This window comes from Callithrix jacchus, chromosome 10 (genome assembly GCF_049354715.1).
Source record: "Callithrix jacchus isolate 240 chromosome 10, calJac240_pri, whole genome shotgun sequence".
NCBI classification, from domain to species: domain Eukaryota; kingdom Metazoa; phylum Chordata; class Mammalia; order Primates; family Cebidae; genus Callithrix; species Callithrix jacchus.
The window spans coordinates 38,408,353-38,429,082 of record NC_133511.1 but is presented as its reverse complement, the minus strand read 5'-3'; the positions used below and the strand labels follow the sequence as shown (position 1 = coordinate 38,429,082).

At 39.1% G+C, this 20,730-nt stretch overlaps 1 long non-coding RNA gene across 2 annotated transcripts in view; it reads left to right on the top strand.

The window, feature by feature from the left end:
- Window positions 1–233: 233 nt before the first annotated feature.
- Window positions 234–20,730, top strand: part of LOC144577977 (uncharacterized) — a 178,342-nt gene continuing 157,845 nt past the window's right edge. The window contains exons 1-4 of one of the 2 annotated variants that reach the window (XR_013522852.1): window positions 234–968; window positions 2,170–2,286; window positions 10,031–10,197; window positions 13,734–13,763. This is a non-coding gene — a long non-coding RNA (uncharacterized LOC144577977). Of the gene's footprint in view, window positions 969–2,169; window positions 2,287–10,030; window positions 10,198–13,733; window positions 15,214–20,730 lie in introns of those variants that run through there. The other variant, XR_013522851.1, reaches the window with a different exon arrangement.

Sequence of the window (20,730 nt, the reverse complement as noted above, 5' to 3'; positions counted from 1 at the left end):
CAGAAGGGTCGGGGCTTGACCTTTGCTAAGGTCAAGACCTTGATTGGGAAAACCTGGGACCACCAAAATACAGGACAGAAACATGTGGGGCCTATACCCTGAAAAAGAAGTGGCCCTCCATACTCCTCTGAACCCAGAGCCTGATGGGGTAGCTGGCCTCTCCCTAACAAGAGCTAGAACTTCCCCAATGTGAGCAAACAATGCAGCCTTACCCTGTCACCAGGTGACCCCTCAGAAGATTCCCTCCACCTCTTCTGCTGGCTGCCAGCAATATACTGAGGATTGAATATCAACATAACCTGGATAGAGATGAGCTGGGGCCCGAGAAAGAAGAGAAGGTTACAGTCACGAGGGAGATTCAAGTGTTCGCTGTCATGCCTAGCAGATGACAAGACAATATGCATTGGGTTTGGAGGGTGCCTGATTAAGAGATCAGCAACATAAGACTGAATAAGCAAGAGTTCAATGATTTGGAGGCCCTTTCTCGAGACAGTTTTGATCTCTGGCGAAGACGCTAGAGGATGAGACAAATTTACTTCTAGGGTGACTCTTAGCACCTGGAGAAAGTGGAGAAAGTGTTGGTTCTGAGTGAAATAGAAATGCCTGAGTTGTCCTGGCAAATAATAGAGGCAGGAATACAAAGGCTCAAGGAGTTGGCACCCTGGCATACATACACTTTGTGAGGCTATTGGACTCACCTGAGGATTAGGCTCCATAGAAGGGCCCACAGGATACCATCTTTACAAGGCCATCAGGGATGTGCTGTGTGAAGGCACAGTGTCAATAATAAGTTTAGCTGTGGATTTCCCTACAGACTAGAGATGATGGAAGGAGAAGCAACCATAGAGCTAGGTTCAGAGGTTGGTTCATTGATGGCAATAGGATGACAGAGCCCCCAAATAATAGAGGAGTTGGTTTTCAGTGCTTAGTCAGTAGAAACCAGACAACTGTAATTACGAAAACAATTGGTAAGTAAAAGGGGCATCCAAGGGAGCTTGACCCACAGAGAGTTGTGGAGATGCTTAATTGAACATGATGTTCCTAGGGGTAAATTGATGGGCAAACAACAAGGATGCTACATAATATCTTTAATCAGAAGAATGTGAGAATGGAAGAAAAGCATGTTGAGGGCTTGGCTCCGTTCCTGAACTTGAGCCAATTTTCAGATTCAGAACTCAGTGAATAAAGGGATGGTTGGGTTGTCAGGGAAGGACTCTGAAACGCTGAAGTTCTCCCTCAAAGAAATCTAGTGAGTGGTGTGCTGGAGCTGTCTCTTACCTGGTTCAGGGTTAACTGCACCTTTTTCCAGTTATTTGAAAGAAGTTTGAAATTTGTCATGGTAGGAGTATTTATACATGGAAATTAGCAAACACTATGAAAGAGGATATTCCCCTCTCACTTTCCTTGCCCCTGAGCTAGTGGTTAAAAATACTTATCAGCACAGCACTGCCTACAGCCATTTACTCGGGTACATTGGGAAACAGAGGGTAAACAGATATTTTGAGAACTATTGAGCATAGATCCTGAGTTTATATTAGTACCCAGAGACCCAAAGCATGATGATGATTCTACTGTTAGAATGGAAACTTATGGGAGACAGGTGATAAATGGAGACCTAGCTAACGCCTAGTGTACATTGGGTTTGTAGACGTTTTTTGGTTATCAAATTAATGATAAGGAACAAAACTCTTGGCAATTGGAGCAACTACCGCAATGGCTCCTTGGCTTGTGGGGTTAGAGTTGTCATAGCAGGGAAGCCAAGTGGAAGTCTCTGAAACTGACCCCTCCTTACCCTCCTGGCCAAGATAGTAAATCAAAAACAATAATTTTATTCTGGTGTTGGCTGAGGTTGTGAACCAGTAAGGTCCCAAAGGCTGCAGTGTAGTGTTATCTATCATGTCTAGTCCCTAGGGAAACCATATGCATCCTGGAGAATGACTGTAGAGTTCCCTCAAGCCAAAAGAGCAGAATGAGCAAGAACTGGTTAGCATACTAGAGGCCTTGGTGGTAAGACACATGTACTCCTGAGAGTGAGAAGAGAACCTGGTGAAGATTCAAAAACCTGGCACTTCAGTAAAGATTCTCGGAGGATAGTCAGGCATGTGATAGGGCATCGCCTCTGAAATAAAAGACTAACCACTGCATCTTGCATTCCTTCTTACAAAAAAGTAAAGATAGCACCTGATCGGCTTCTTTGAGTTGTGAAGACAAAACACTTCAAACCTAAGAACACTTCTCTGGCCCACATCCAGCCTGCCAGCGAGTATTGAATGGGACCCAGAACAGGTAAGGACTCTGTAGCAGGTTTAAGTGCAAATACAGTCCAAAAGACCATTAGATGAAGGACCCTGGAATTCTGGAGTAGGACCATACCCTCCTCAGTGGAGAATTACACATTTTCTGAAAAATAACTCCTGTTATATTCCTGGGCCTTATTGAAACAGAATGCTTGGTCCCAGAGTGCCATGTGGCCATCTCCAGAACTGCTGATTATTAGCTGAATTTTGTTGGAATTGAGTCATATGAGTCATTTGGTCCAGTACAGTCCATCATTAAAAACAGCCCAATATTGAGCCTGGCTAGAACCAGAGGTCAGATTTGGCTTCATGAGCAGGTAGCCCAGACCTCCATGTTAATCAGTGTATTTTCTGTTGTGCCCTCCTTTATTTCACACTTATGCCATAGGGATGGTCCTGTATAACCAGCTGAGGAGGAAGCAAAGACTCTAGATTGACTCACGAATGGGTCACCTTGATATGTAGGTGCAAGTTAAAAATAGACAGTGATTGCATTTCTGTCATCCTCAGGGATAGGCCTCAAAAGACAGTAGAGAGCATATATCTGTGAATCGTATACCCAGATATTCACTTTGTGTGGAAGTGGCCTGAGGTGAGACTATGAATAGATTCCTGGGCAGTGGTCAATGATCTGGTCATCTGGTGAGGGGCCTTGAAGGAAAAGGACAGGAATATCAGAAACAAAGAAGTCCAGGGTAGAGAAATGTGGATAGGCATATGGGAGTGGCCAGGAAATACACATATCTATATATCTAACACACACTGGATAGAACCAGTCACAGAAGGGGCACTGCACTGACCAAGTTGGCAAAAGAACTTAATCAGCTGATGTTAGCCAACTTCGGTGTGTTAATCCACTTTGCTTTGCTATGAAGACATACCTGAGGCTGCATAAAGGAAAGAGGTTTGTCTCAGTTTTATAGGCTGTATGAGCAGCATGGCACTGGCATTTGTTTCTGGTGTGGCCTCAAGAAAGTACAATCATGGTGGAAGGCAATGGAGGAGTTGGCATATCATATGGTGAGAGAAGGATTAAGAGAGAGAGAAAGGAGGTGCCAGACTCATAAACAACCAAAACTCACGTGAACTCAGAGTAGTGAGGACTCAAACACATTACGGTGGGATGGCACCAAACCATTCATGAGAGATTGTCCCCATGACCCAAAAATCTCCCACTAGACCTACCTTGAACATTGGAAGTCACATTTTAACATGGGATTTGGAGCTGACAAAACATCGAAGCCATATCACGTGGTCATTTGTTACCCCAGAACTGTCACAATGGATGTGAATTGAGTGGCTGTGGTGGCAGTGATGGAGGCAACATATAGGCTTAACAGCATGAATTCCTACTTATGAAGTCTACCTACCTATTGCCACCTCCAAATATCCTACAGAGACCAATACTAAGCTACCAAGTTGACATTATTTCTTAGGACAACTAATCCCTTATTTAATGACAAGTCAACTTCCTTGCACCCCTGGAAGCCTGGAAGGGCCTGCAGTTCATTCTTATATGGATAGATCTTTTAACTGTGGATTAACCTTTTCTGCCATAGAGCCTCAACCAGCACCCATATTGGGGACTTACAGAATGTCAAATTTTCAGGTTCAACATTCCATATAACGTTGTATTCATCCGGGCATGGTGGCTCATGCCTATAATAGCAGCACTTTGGGAGGCTGAAGTGGGTGGTTCTCTTGAGCCCAGGAATTTGAGACCAGCCTGGACAACTTAATGAAAACTTGTCTCTACAAAAATACAAAAATTAGCCAGATGCAGTGGCATGTGCCTGTAGTCCTAGTTACTTGTGGGACTCCCACCTCAAGGTTGCTTGAGCCCGGAAGGTTGAGGCTGCAGTGAGCTATAATTTTACAATTGCATTCCAGCCTGGGTGACAGAGTGAGACCCTGTTTCAAAACAAAAAGAAAAACAACAAAAAACATTGCATTCAACAAGAGAATACACTTTTCAGCAAATGAGATGTGAGATAGGGTCATGTTCATGGGGGCCCTACATTTGTGTTATATACCATACATTCTATATCCCATGCAGCCAGCTGGATGGGCATTGACATGGATTACTGAATACACAGCTGAAGTACCAGCTTAATGGAAACACTTGAAAGGATGCTATTGTGTAGTATTCCACATAAGCAGTAATCATAGACCTCTATATGGTGCTGTATCTCCAGTAGAAAGACTACATAGGTCTGGAAACTTACAGATGAAAACAGGAGTGACCTTACTGATTATCACTCTCAGTGACCCATAGAAACACTTTGTGTTTCTTGTCCCCACACTCTAGGCTATGCAAATTTAGTGATTCTGACTCCCAAAGGGGAGCACTTTCTTGCCAGGGACACAACAAAGATCTCATTAATGTGCAAGCTATGTTTGTACTTTGGGTTCCTTGTGTCCAGGGACCACCAGATGAAAAAAGTCACCATTTTGGGAAGAGTAATTGCCTCTAATCAACAAGAGGAGGTAGGGCTACTTTTACATAGCAGGAGCATGGAGTAATACATTTGGAACCCACATGATTCAATTGGATATCTCTTGATTCTTCCATGACAGTTGTAAATATGATTAACATATGCAGCAACACTGGCCTAAGAGGGGTATTTTACTATGGGCTCAGACAATGCAAGAACAAGAGTTAGGGTCATGCCACTTGGTAAATAGCCAAGATCTGCAGAGACAATAGTTAATATCAAGAGGAATGTATTATTTATTACTTATTTTTAAATTTTTATTTTAATAGCTTGAGGAATATAGCAGTTTTTGGTTACATGGATATACAGTGGTGAAGTCTGGGCTTTTAGTATACCTGTCACCAGATTGTTGTGTAGTATACCCAATAAGCAAATTTTTTGATCCCTCACCCCCCTGCCACTATTCCTTTTCTGGAGATAATAGTCTCCAGTGTCAGTTATACCACTGTGTACAATTTACATGCCATAACTTAGCTCCCACTTATAAGTGAGAAATATGGTATTTGGTTTTCCATTTTTGAGTTACTTCGCTTAAGATAGTGGCCTCCAGTTTCATCCAAGTTGCTGCAAAAGACATTATTTCATCCTTTTTTAATGGCTGAGTAGTATTCCATGGTGTGTGTATACCACCATGGTATGTGATATATATATACCACATTTTCTTTATCTACTCATCTGTTAATGGGCCCCTAGGTTGATTCCATATCTTTTCAATTGTGAATTGTGATATGATAAGCATATAAGTGCAGGTATCTTTTTGATATAATGACTTATTTTCTTTTGGATAGATACCTAGTAGTGAGATTACTGGATCAAATGGTAGATCTATTTTTATTTCTTTGAGAAATCACCATATTGTTTTCCATAGAGATGGTACTAATTTACATTCCCACCAGCAGTGTGTGTTTCCTTTTCACTGTATCTATATCAACAGCTATTGTTTTTTGACTTTTAAAAATGGCCATTCTGGCAGAATAAGTTGGTATCTTACTGTGGTTTTAATTTGCATTTCCCTGATAATTAGTGATGTTGGGTATTTTTTATATGTTTGTTGGCCATTTGTGTATCTTCTCTTAAGAAATGTCTACTCATCATCCTGATACCAAAACCCGGCAGAGACCCAACGAGAAAAGAAAAGTTCAGGCCAATATCCATGATGAACATAGATGCAAAAATCTTCAATAAAATATTGGCAAGCCGATTGCAACAGCAAATCAAAAAACTTATTCATCATGATCAAGTAGGATTCATCCCGGGGATGCAAGGCTGGTTCAACATACGCAAGTCTATCAACGTAATTCACCACATAAACAGAACCAAAAACAAAAACCACATGATTATCTCAATTGACGCAGAGAAGCATTTGACAAAATTCAACAGCCCTTTATGCTAAAAACCCTCAATAAACTCGGTATCGATGGAACGTATCTCAAAGTAATAAAAGCTATTTATGACAAACCAACAGCCAATATCATACTGAATGGGCAAAAACTGGAAGCATTCCCTTTGAAATCTGGCACTAGACAAGGATGCCCTCTCTCACCACTCCTATTCAATATAGTACTGGAAGTTCTAGCCAGAGCAATCAGGCAAGAAAAAGAAATAAAGGATATTCAAATAGGAAAGGTGGAAGCCAAATTGTCTCTATTTGCAGACGACATGATAGTATACCTAGAAGACCCCATTGCCTCAGCCCAAAAACTCCTGAAACTGATAAACAACTTGAGCAAAGTCTCAGGATATAAAATCAATGTGCAAAAATCACAAGCATTCCTATACACCAATAACAGACTTAAAGAAAGCCAAATCAAGAGCGAACTGCCATTCGCAATTGCTACAAAAAGAATAAAATACCTTGGAATACAACTCACAAGGAATGTAAGGGACCTCTTCAAGGAGAACTACAAACCACTGCTCAACGAAATCAGAGAGGACACAAACAGATGGAGAAACATTCCATGTTCATGGTTAGGAAGAATTAATATCGTGAAAATGGCTATACTGCCCAAAGTAATTTACAGAATCAACGCTATCCCCATCAAGCTACCATTGACTTTCTTCACAGAACTGGAAAAAACCACCATGAACTTCATATGGAACCAAAAGAGAGCCCGCATAGCCAAGTCAATTCTAAGCAAAAAGAACACAGCGGGGGGCATCACACTACCGGATTTCAAACTATACTACAAGGCTACAGTAATCAAAACAGCATGGTACTGGTACCAAAACAGAGATATAGACCAATGGAACAAAACAGAGGCACCGGAGGCAACACAACATACAAACAACTATACAATCTTTGATAAACCTGACAAAAACAAGCAATGGGGCAAGGATTCCATGTTTAACAAATGGTGTTGGGAAAACTGGCTAGCCATGTGCAGAAAGCAGAAACTGGACCCCTTCCTGACACCTTACACTAAAATTAACTCCAGATGGATTAAAGAGTTAAACATAAGACCTGGCACCATAAAAACCCTAGAAGAAAATCTAGGCAAAACTATCCAGGACATAGGAGTAGGCAAGGACTTCATGAACAAAACACCAAGAGCATTGGCAACAAAAGCCAAAATAGACAAATGGGACCTAATGAAACTCCACAGCTTCTGCACGGCAAAAGAAACAGTCACTAGAGTGGATCGGCAACCAACAGAATGGGAAAAAATTTTCGCAGTCTACCCATCTGACAAAGGGCTGATATCCAGAATTTACAAACAACTCAAGCAGATTTACAGGAAAAAAACAAACAAGCCCATTCAAAAGTGGGCAAAGGATATGAACAGATACTTTACGAAAGAAGACATATATGAGGCCAACAATCATATGAAAAAATGCTCATCGTCACTGGTCATCAGAGAGATGCAAATCAAAACCACATTGAGATACCATCTCACGCCAGTTAGAATGGCGATCATTAAACAATCTGGAGACAACAGATGCTGGAGAGGATGTGGAGAAAAAGGAACACTTTTACACTGTTGGTGGGAGTGTAAATTAGTTCAACCATTGTGGAAGACAGTGTGGCGATTCCTCAAGGCCTTAGAAATAGAAATTCCATTTGACCCAGCAATCCCATTACTGGGTATATATCCAAAAGACTATAAATCGTTCTACTATAAGGACACATGTACACGAATGTTCATTGCAGCACTGTTTACAATAGCAAAGACCTGGAATCAACCCAAATGCCCATTGATAATCGACTGGATTGGAAAAATGTGGCACATATACACCATGGAATATTATGCAGCAATCAGAAATGATGAGTTCGTGTCATTTGTAGGAACATGGATGAATCTGGAAAACATCATCCTCAGCAAACTGACACAAGAACAGAAAATGAAACACCGCATATTCTCACTCATAGGTGGGTGATGAAAAATGAGAACACATGGACACAGAAAGGGGAGTACTAAACACTGGGGTCTATTGGGGGGAAAAGGGGAGGGCCAGTGGGAGGGGTGGTGGGGAGGGATAGCCTGGGGAGAAATGCCAAATGTGGGTGAAGGGGAGAAGAAAAGCAAAGCACACTGCCATGTGTGTACCTACGCAACTGTCTTGCATGCTCTGCTCATGTACCCCAAAACCTATAATCCAATAAAAAATTAAAAAAAAAAAAAAAAAGAAATGTCTACTCATGTTATTTGCCCACTTTTTAATAGAATTATTATTATTTTTTCCTTGCTGATTTGTTTGAGTTTCTTGTAGATTCTGGATATGAGCCCTTTGCTGGGTGCATAGTTTGTAAATATTTTCTCCCATTCTGTAGGTTGTCGATTTATTCTTCTAGTTATTTCTTTTGCTGTGAAGAAGAATTTTAGTTTAATTAACTCCCATTTATTTATTCATTGCATTTGCTTTTGGAGCCTTGGTCCTACTTTTTTTTTTTTTTTTTTTTTTGCCTAAGCCAATGTCTAAAAGAGTTTTTTCTAAGCTTTCTCCTAACTTTTAGAGTTTCAGATCTTACATTTGAGTCTTTAATTCATCTTGAGTTAATTTTTGTATATAGTTAGATATAAGGATCCAATTTTATTCTTCTTCATGTAGCTATCCAATTTTCCAAGTACCATTTATTGAGTAGGGTGTTCTTTCCCCAGTGCATGTTTTTGTCTGCTTTTTTGAAGATCAGTTTGTTGCAGGTAATTAATATTATTTCTGGGTTCTCCGTGCTGTTCCATTGGTTATGTGTATACTTTCATACTAGAACCATGCTGTTTTGGTTACTATAGCCTTATAGTATAATTTGAAGTTAGCAAATGTGATGCTGCCAGCTTTGTTCTTTTTGCTTAGGATTGCTTTGGCTCTTTTTTGGTTCCATATGAATTTTAAGATTCTTTTTTTAATTCTGTAAAAAAAGACACTGGTAATTTGAGAGGAATTGCTTTGAATCTGTAGTTTGCTTTGGACACAATGGTCATTTTCATAATTTTGAGTCTTCCAATCCATGAGCATGGGATGATTTTCCATTTGTTTGTATCGTCTATAATTTATTTTTTAACCAGTGTTTTGTAGTTCTCCTTGTGGAGACCTTTCACCTCCTTGGTTAAACATACTCTGAGATGATATAGTTTATAGATATAGATATTGATATTTGCAGCTATTGTAAATGGGATTGAGGATAGTGGAGGAGGGGGAATATAAGTACCTGTTGTGATCCAGAGCCCAACTGCAACAATGGGAACTGGAGTTCATCCCATTAATATCCCTCTTCTAAATGTCCCCCCAGGTAGAAAAGTCCACAAAAACCATAAAGGGGTTGCCCCTGAACTGTGGAGTGTGGATCTTCACAATGCAAAGGATGGACTTTGGAAATATTACTAAGATTTCCAGGAAATCCTGCAGCAAGAGGGATTGTTAGATAATAGTTCCCATTTGCCACACCTTTGGAACTTTACATTTTTAAAGCTGAGTCATGAACTTCCAAGGAATGCTTCTAACCTGTGACTGAACCTGGTGGAGTGTCTGTGAGGAGGCCATTCCTGCCCCATGTGATGCAAAACTTCTCTGATAGGCAGTCTTTGCCCTTGGACTCCCCTTAGGTGTGGCTTAGACTTTCTCACAATGGCAGTGAAGTCTGAGGCTCCTCCTACTAAATCCTCCACATATGCTCTCTTTTCACAGGTGTCTGAAAGGCCGTTCTCTTGAGTCCTGCTGCTCCTTCTCCTCTGTCATTTTAATGGAGTTTCCCCAGTAAATCTCTTGCATATCTAATTTTGTCTTGATGTTTGCTTCCCAAAGGACTAAATCTATGACAATATCTGAGAGAATAAATGGATACAAGTTGAGCCCTTTACATGGAAAGCCAGTCTACTTCATGATGTGGTGAACTTTGGAATCTGATGCTGCTTCATTTTGCCATTCTGAGTTCAAATTAAATCTCTTGAAAACTTCTAAAAGCTCCTCAGGTAAAGTTACAGGCTTCTTCTTCTTCTAGGCTCCTGTTGTATCTTTGAGCTTTACCTGCAATACCTACTGTAACACTAACAAATGTTAAAAAAATTAAATGAAAACTTGTCTAAAGAGGAAAATAACTATTTGCATTTTGATATATTTTTCCAATTTTTGTACTTTGATTTTTTTTTTTCTTTTTTGAGAAAAGAAAAAAAAATCAAAGTACAAAAACTGGAAAAACATATCAAATGTTTTGTCTCTCTCTATCACCCAGGCTGGGTCTCTCTCTATCACCCAGGCTGGAGTGCAGTGGTGTAATCACGGTAACTTCAACCTCCCTGGGCTCAGTGATCCTCCCACTTCAGCCTCCCAGGTATCTGGGACCACACATGCACTCCACTCACCTATCTAATTTTCGAATTTTGCATAGAGATGGGGCTTTTCCCTGTTGGTTAGGCTGGTCTCAAACTCCTGGATTCAAGCGATCTGCCCATCTCACTGGAATTACAGGTGTGAGCCACTGCATCTGGCCTGATGTATTTTTTTGATTTTTAATTTTCTACATATGAAATTTGTACAAAGACTTTAAATAACAGTTTATCATGTGACATCTACAATTTTGTACCATGCTGGTATTCACCTAATATTTTAGAGTGGACATAGGCCAAGTGCAGTGGCTCACAGTTGTAATCCCAGCACTTTGGGAGGGCAAGGTGGGAGGATCTCTTGAGGCCAGGAGTTTGAGACCAGCCTGGCAACATAGAGAGACCCCATCTCTACAAAATAAATATAAATAATTATAATTTATAGTAATTATAAGCAAAAATAATTATAACTAGATGTAGTGAAATTTTATATTCACCATATACATAGTAAATAGAAAATTATTTTCTATACATAGTGAATAGAAAATGATACAGAGAGATAGATATAGATAGATACAGTGAAATTTTGCTGTTCAGTGTTGTTTCCAAAATTTCTTTAAATTTATTGAAGAAGTAGTGCTTTTGAGGAGAACCAAAAGAGAAGGGAGCTTTTGAGGACAACCAAAAGAGAAGGGAGCACCTTTGAAAGGAACAAGGGAAATTGGAAGGGAGAAAGAAGGGCATTTTAAGATTGTGAAACAAGTTAGAGGATAGGAGGATTGGAGTGGAACAAGCAGAGATAGCCTGACTCTTAATGTTGGTGCCCTGAGGAGACAAGACCTCCTCAGGGGGTCGTAGAAGAGGATGGCTGTGTGATGTACCTAAGGATGAATTTGAATATATTGCCATTCTTGGCTTTGACAAAGATTCCTGTGTCAGACACGCAATAGTCCAGAGAAAAGATTCATGGGCCTCGTCAATAGAGGTGTATATGGTAACCTTAATAGAGGAGAGGCTAGATTATTTTCTCCATCTTCTGGGCACTGTAGACCAGGCACTTCATATACTCTGGAACTACCTTGGGAAATACAGGTGAGACTGAAATTCAGATTCTTGTCAAATATGTGACATAGAAACTCAAGGTCAGATTTAATCTAATTTAAAGAAAATATAGGAAGGCACTTATTGTTGAACACCTACATTTAGAGACCATGATTTATACCCACTATATATATATATATATTTTTTTAGTAATGGTCTCACTTTGTCACTCAGGCTAGAATGCAGTGGTGCAATCATGGCTCACTGTAGTCTCGACTTCTTCAGCCTCAGCTTCCCAAGTAGGAGGGACTACAGGTGCATGCCACCAAGCCCAGCTAAGTTTTGTACTTTTTGTAGAGGCAGGGTTCTGCCATGTTGCCCAGGCTGTCTCAAGCCCTTGGGCTCAAGAAATCCTCCTGCCTTAGCTTCCCAAAGTGTTAGGATTGCAGGCATGAGCCACTGTGCCCAGTCAACCCACTGTAATATTAATTCCTAAACCTATCCAAAGAAAACCTCCTATTACCTCCAATCTGTTCTCATGCTCTGAAAAATATCTGCTCTTATTTCTATAGTTGTGTGGGTTATGTTTTTTCCTACCCCCTTCAGAACTCTTCACAAGTCAAGTCGATTAGATTTTATTATTAAATAAAAGATAAGACACCTAAATTTATTAGATTTTATTCTTCTTAATCCGGTAGATTTTCTAGAATTGTATGTGTTCGATGAAGGCAGAAAGGAGGAAAGGAGGTGATAAGCTCATTATTCTCCCTTGGCATAAATTTATCTCCCACATTGATCTTCCTTTCAGCTAAGAGTAAGAGAATCACTGTCCCAAAGCAGTAGCTCACTGCAGTTGCATAAAATTATCAGAGAAGCTGAGATGAACAGCAAACTTCCTGCTGGGACCATACTTGGGCAGCAGGTGTAGTCCTAATTCAGTCTGTGCATTGTCTGAGCACAAATGTGCTCTGATCCCATCCTGGGGGAGTACAACTCTCTGTCTGTAGGGAACATTGTACACACCATCTCCAAGCCTTTATCAAACTAAGACCCATTTGAAATTCAGTTCATTTGTCCAACCCAAGAGTCAGTGGAGACAGATGGAAAGAGCAAGAGTTGAAGCTAAACAAGTTTAGGCATAAACTTAGATGTGCTACTAATGCACTCTCAACTTCAGTATCTGTATCCATACTTGTAAAATGGGAATAATAGTGTTTATCTTGCAGGATTAAATATTTGGAGAAGTAAATGAGACACATAGATAATATGCCAGGCACAGTGCATTGTACATAGATAACCAATAAATATTAAAAATTCAAGGGGAGTCATATTAAATAAAATAATTATAATAAATAATATTTTGAAAAATGACTAATGAGATATTGTGATAAGCACTTTACAATTCACATAAATCCCAGGAGACAAGTGCTCTTATTGCATCGATTTCTTGATTAGGAACTTGAATCACAGAGAGGTTAAGGAACTTCCCTGGCATCTTATAGCTAATAATGCTTCAAACCCAGTTATTTACTTCCAGAAATTGTGCTATTAAATATTGTGCCAGATGGTAATAACTTCTTTCATAAAAAAAGGAGGAGGAGGTTAGATTATCTAAGGGCCTGAAACACAGAGAATGAATTAACTGATTATTACTGATCTTAAATTTAATATTCAATGGAAGCTCTTCCTTTGAAACCCAAAGGGAATAATGAAATGCATTTTAGATTTGGAATCATAAGACCTGTGAACAGTTTTCTGTTTCAGCACTTATTGTAAATCTTAACACCTCTAAGTTCTTCATATGTTAATAGGGGCAATTGCTATCTTACCTTGTTGATAGGTATAAATGAGTCATGCAAGCACCCTGTAAATGTAATTGCCTAACAAGTGTTAGTTGTCCTTAGCAAATGAGCTTAATTATACATTGAAGAGACTAAAATTAAAATAGCAATCACAGTGATTGTTCTGACCATTCCACTTGGAAAATACACCGAATTATTTTGTACTTCAGTGTGTAATGTATAACCAATTTCAAAATATTTTTAATATCTAAATTTCTAGAACCATTTTAATATTATAAAGTTCACATCGATGAAAGCAAAGAAGGATGCCACACAGTAATGCCTCTTTCTTTATTTTTACAGGAAGTTTCATGATAGGATGAGAAACAGCAGGTACCCAATATTCTGAAGGATGGCATTCTGGGGTTGCCTAGGTTACTCACCAGGATGCATTATCATGTTATGTCTCATATTCTTTTGGAGTGAAAATGGGCAAGATGTGGACATGGAAGTTAAGACTTCTGATAAACTTGCATCATCGTCACTATAATCAAGAATGTGAAAATATTTATTTGTTCATCACTTTTTAATTCATTTATCCAGTAATGTTAGACATGTCCTTTCTATTGAACTGTGCTAGATGTTGAAGAAGGTGTATCTAGAAATATTCAGTCTGGTTGAAAATACAGGATATATACAAATGGGCCAAGTGCGGTGGCTCACACCTGTAATCCTAGCACTCTGGGAGACCATGGTAGGCGGATCACTTAAGGTCAGGAGTTTGAGACCAGCCTGGCCAACATGGTGAAACCCTGTCTCTACTAAAGATACAAAATTAAGTTGGCATGGTGACATATGCCTGTAATCCCAGCTACCTGTGAGGCTGAGGCAGGAGAATCGCTGAAACCCAGGAGGCACAGGCTGCAGTGAACCAAGATTGTGCCACTGTACTCTAGTCTGGGCAACAAAGTGAGACTCCATCCTCTCAAGAAATACATATACAAATGAAGTAAATAACAATGTAGAAGGGTATATCATTAACTGACAAAATGAGTGATATAGCTGGTAAGTGCAAAGACAGTTCATAGAAAAGAGTAAGCAAGACAATGAGGGAGATTTTACAGGAGCAAGAAAGAAGCCAGGGGGGTTAGGAATGTCTGGGTTTCAAGAACTTATGAAGAAGTTCTTTTGGCAGAAACATGATAAATGAACTATAAGCATTATTCAGCCAAATAACTGAACAGGGGGAGGAGTGTTCAATTATAGAGAGCTTTGAATGTGGGCTGAGGAATTTTTTTTTTATTTTGGGACGGAGTTTTGCTCTTGTTACCGAGGCTGGAGTGCAATGGTGTGATCTTGGCTCACCGCAACCTCTGCCTCCTGGGTTCAGGCAATTCTCCTGCCTCAGCCTCCTGAGTAGCTGGGACTACAGGCATGCACCACCATGCCCAGCTAATTTTTGTATTTTTAGTAGAGACAGGGTTTCACCATGTTGACCAGTATGGTCTCGATCTCTTGACCTCGTGATCTGCCTGCCTCGGCCTCCCAAAGTGCTGGGATTATAGGTCTGAACCACCGCACCCAGCTGGCTGAGGAATTTAAGTGCATTATGTGGGCAGTGGATGTCAAAGTGGCAGTAGTGTGAAAGAACAGAAGTCTTCTGTCCACAGAAGGCAGCATTCACCTGGTAGAAGGATAAATATTGAGTTTTCTCTGAGGTCTTGACCTTCAGTTGTGAAAGAATTTACCTTAAGTATCAGAAAACAACCAACAGGTGCTTTAAACACATAGGAAAGTGTTTTTACTTGTTTATTTTGTTTACATTTTTTAAGGTATAAAAAAATTGCAGATGTATAGGAAAACATCAGTTATAATAATTTTTTATACCTTAAAAATATTTTTTAATATTTTTTGTTATCTTTTGTTTAAAATATATACATACAGTGATTTATAGAACAAAATTCTGAATTAAAGTCTACCAATGGTTTACATGTATAAAATATGTAATTAACTATGCATATTAGTTAACTAATTAATTGAATTAGAAATTTAATAGTATGTTTATAAAATCAAAATGTATAAAAATAGTTATGTGGACAAATTTTCTACCTTTGTTTTCCGGTCAACTGAATTCCTCTTTTTAAAGGTGAAAAATGTTTTCATTTCTAGGGTATCTATAAATATTTTGTGTATTTTCAATTATATATATATATATAAATACATTTTTTTCTTTTATTCCTCCTTTTACAAAACCAATCACATACTGCACATGTTATCCTGCTTCTTTTAAAAACTGTGCTAGAATTTGTTCCACATTAACATAAAATAACATCCTTATTTTGTATGAGTTCTTTTAATTCCATCATATGAATATATCATAATTTATTTAACTATTTGCTTATACAAGGGAATTTAGACTGATTCCAATCATTTACTTGCACAAATTGTTTCAAAAAATAACTTTATACATCTGACAATTTTTATTTATGTAAATTTATTTTTAGGTAAAATTTCTGCAAGTGAAACTCCTGTGTCACAGGGCATGCCCATTTTAATTTTGATTTTGTCAACTTGCTCTTCTTAAAGATTATATTAATCTAAGCTGTTACTGGCAATGTATAAACAAGGTTGCCTGTTTCTTCACATTGTTGCCAACATAGTAGTATCAAACATTTTAATCTTGGCCAGTCTGAAGTGAAAAAGACATCTGAACATGGCTTTATTTAAATTTGTATTTCTTGACGTCAAAATCGGGAACAAAACTATAGCATTTTGCTATAGACTGAATGTTTATATCCTCCCAAAGGTTGTATGATGAAACCTAATCCTTGATGTGCTGGTCTTTGGAGGTGGGGTCTTTGGGAGGTGATTAGGTGATTGAAGCCCTTATGAATGGAATTCGTGCCCTTTTAAAAGAGACTCTCGAGAGCTTCCTTGTCCTTTCCGCCATGTGAGAACACAACAAATAGACAGCTGACTGTGAACCAGGCAGCAGGCCCTCGCCAGACACCAAATCTATCAGCACTTTGATCTCAAACTTTCAGTCGCCAGAACAGTGAAAAATAGATTTCTATTATTTATAAGCTACCTAGTCTATGGTATTCTGTTACAGTATCCTGAACAGACTAAGACTCTTTTGATTCCCTCTTTACACAAGCCAAAATTCAACTTTGTTTGCCCCCTCTACCACTGATATTGTTAATTCAGATATCCCACTCTCATATATTCACAGTATGCCTTCTCTCCAAATTTATACATTTCTATAGTCCTTTGATCATTATATTTTCTGCTATTCATTAACCCATTCATGGTCCTATTTTCCTATCTAACTTAGATCCTTTACACATCAGTTCCTTCGCTTACTTACCATTTTACGCTTCTACAAATAGCCATGTGGCAAAATCACAACCTCTGATTAAGCCAACTGTTCACCCGACTGCAAGGATATGGGCAGCTGGACACTGCTGAATAAAATCACCCAGACCAACCAATGTCAAATCATCAGACACAGCTCCTCAGTCCTATCTAGGCCCTCAAGGCTGCCAAGTAGTTACTCAAGTTACCACATTCTTTCATTTTCAAACTTACTATTTCAAATATTTTTCATCTTCCTCAGGCTTCCACCACTCTTCAACAATACTTCTTATTTTCCAAAAAGTCTCTATCTTCCACCTTGTCTGTAAAGAGAAACTTTCATTCAGGAAGTCCCTCGATTTAACAGCACTAAGTCAGTACAAACTTACATGGTTTGGTTTTGTGTCCCCACACAAATTTAGTCTTTAATTGTAATCCCCAGGTTTTGAGGGAGGAACGTGGTAGGAGGTAATTGGATTATGGGAGAGATTTCCTGCATGCTGTTCTTGGAATAGTGATTAAGTTATCACCAGATTTGATATTTTTATTAGTGTTTAACAAGTTCCTCCTACACACACTCTCTTACCTGCTGCCATGTAAGACGTACCTGCTTCCTCTTCTGCCATGATTGTAAGTTTCCTGAGGCCTCACCAGCCATGTGGAACTGTGAGTCAATTAAGCCATTTTTAAAAAATAAATTATCCAGTCTCAAATATGTCTTTATAGCAATGTGAGAATGGACTAATACGCAGACCTCATCCAGACTTTCTTCACTTTCATTCTAATAAGAAGAAAGGAGGAAATATCAATTTCCCTTATCTAAAACCAATTTCTTTACCTTTGTTTTTAGTCACATGTATTCCTGCCCTCTCAAGGAAATTGCTCTACTAATTATTTTTTCTGTCCAGCCAACTTCTCCCTATATACTGGTCCTTTGCATAAACATTTAAATACGCATCTGTCACTCTTGTTTCAAAAACAAAGAAACTCATTCTCCTAATTTCGTCATTTCTCTCCAGTAGTTAAAACCTTGGCTTTTTTAACTACCATTTCAGTTCACTTTCTTTCCAGCTGCCTCCTCAATCAGTCTACTCCAATTTGACCCACCTCCAACTTCATGGGTATGTCTCTCCTGAATTTGCAGCATGTTTTTTATGCTAATTGAAAGAATTCTTTTTTTGGTTTTCATCTCACTTGACCTCAATTGCATTTGACACTGTTGATCATTTCCTCCTTTTTGAAATTCTACAGGTTTCTAAGACACCTACTTCCCTAATATTCTCTCCTTTCTGAACATTCTTTCTCAGTTCTACTTTTCCTCTCCGCCTTCTTTAGTCATCCCTTAGGCATGTGGATTCTCCCAGCTATCTTCGCTATGTCCTTGTCTTCTCACATGTCACTCCTGAATTACCTAGAAAGACCAACTCAGCCTGTCCTGAACTAAATTCTCATTTTGTACACTATTTTTTTATTTTTTGGAGGAGAATGAGGTCTCAGCCTGTCACCTAGGATGGAGTGCAGTGATATAATCATGGCTTACTGCAGCTTTGAACTCCCATGCTCAGGTGATACTCTCACATCAGTTTCTTGAGTAGCAGGGACCACAGCTGGATTCAACCATGCCTGGTTAATTTTAAAATTTTTTTGGTAGAGATAATTCTTGTTATGTTGCCCAGGATGGCCTCAAATTCATGGGCTCAAGTAATCCTCCTGCCTCAGCCTCCCAAAATGCTGGAATTACAGGTGTGAGCCACCACACCTGGCCCTCTTTTAACCTTTTAAACTTCCCTCTTTGCCATCTTTCCTGTCTCAATAAATAAAATCACTATGTCCCTATGACTCAAGCTAAAATCTTGGTAACTATCATCAAATTCGGACTAATTTGTTTATAACCACCCAGCCTCTCTTCATCACCTTTTTCTGTTTATCTGGGCTTCTCAGATTACCCCACAAGTGATCTCCTTTGGTTTATTCATGACAATCTACATTTATGTTCCACTCCGAATCAGATCATGTAACTTTTCTGTTTATAATGCTTCAATTACTTCTTATTTTCCACTGGGATCATTTCAAGATTCTTAACATGGTGTGTGAGACTCTGCATGTCCTGGCCCCTACTTGGCTTTTGCCTCCTCTCCAACCACTTCCTCCTTCAGTCTAGCTGTTCCAGGTGGAGTGCGCCACGTTCTGTGTTTTGTCCTCAGATCTTCAAATATGCTCATCTATTAGTGTGAGACAATCTTCAGCAGCTACCATCCTCCTCACCCCTTTTGGCCTACAAGAATAACTGCCTGTTACCCTCAAGTACCCTTTCACAGGTTATGTGCTTGGGAATGTTTTCTTTGAACCCTCCTCATCTCAGAGCCCCCCACCCCCTCACACATAGCAGTTTAGATTACGGCCCTTTGCTCTATGCTCCTTTGTCAACTGTTCTTTTCTTTTATTAACATTGGTTATACTTGTATTTATTTTTTATGTCTTTATTGAGATACATTTCACACACTTTAAAATTCATCCATTGAAATTATACACGAGTTGTTTTGAGTATATTCTTGAAGTTGTGTAACCATCATCACAATATAATTTTAGAACACTTTCAGTATCCCAGAAATAAACCCCATACAAATTAACAATCATTCTCCATTTCTGCTCCCTGTCTCCCTGACCCATTCCCAGGCAACCACCAAGCTACTTTCTGTCTCTAAGGATTTGCCTGTTTTGGACATTTCACATAAATAAAATCATGCATTGTGTAACTTTGTGTCTGGCTTCTTTCATTTAACATGACTTCAGGGATTATCCATGTTGTAGCATGTATTAGCATTTTGTTGTTTCTTATTGTCCAATAATATTCCATTGTATGGCTATCAGTTGATAGACAATTGTGTTGTTTTCCTTTTTTTTTTTTTTGAGACAGAGTCTTGATCTGTCTTTCAGGCTGGAGTGATGTAGTATGATCTCAGTTCACTGCAACCTCTGCCTCCTGAGTTCAAGTGATTCTCCCGTCTCAGCCTCCCGAGTAGCTGGGACTACAGACATGCACCACCATGCCCGGCTAATTTTTGTTTTTTTGGTAGAGGCGGCATTTCACCATGTTGGCCAGGCTGGTCTCAAACTCCTGACTGCAGATGATCTTCCCACCTCAGACTCCCAAGTGTTGGGATTACAGGTATGAGCCACTACACCTGACCTTTTCTATTTTTTCTGTTACGCTGCTACAAATATCCATGTGCAAGTTTTTGTGGACATATATTTTCATTTTTCTGTGGGAGGGGAGGTAAACTTTGAAGTAGAATTGCTGAATCGTATAGTAAGCCTATGCCTAGCATTTCAAGGACTGTTTTCCAAAGAGGCTGTACTGTTGTACATTCCCACCAGCCCAACAATGTATGGGGACTCTAATTTTTCGACATCCTTATCAACACTGTTGTCTGTCTTTTTGACAGATACTCTTTTTCATTTTTTATTTTTACCGATTTGTGTCTTCTCCCCTTTTTTATTGTTTTGTCTAGCCAGAGTTTGGCAATTTTGTTTATCTTTTCAGAAAATCAACTTTTACTTTTGTTGATTTTCTCTATTGTTTTTCTATATTGTTTCATTTATTTTTACTACAATCTTTATTATTTTCTTTTGTAACTGAACCTAGCTTTGGCTGGTTGTTGGTCAAAATTCAAACTCCAGAGTTAAGAGTTGGTGGGAGAAAAAGCAGACTTACTCAAGAGCCATAACCTGAGAGATGGCAGACTAGTGTTGCAGAGACTATCTCAGTTCTTCAAGCTGGCTGGAGGGTTTTTATGGTGTGGTGGGGGAATATGGAGAAACTATGCCCAGGGGTTTGCTATATTTAGGTAAGCATGTCTGATCTTGATGGCTATTAGCCTGATTCCAACAGAAATATAGATTAACTGCTCAGCATTCTTTTTGGGGAGGAATGTTCCACAACCTTGATTCTACACTTAGTTTTCAAGTCTAGTTCCTGGAGTTCTTTAAGCAAAGAAAATGAATT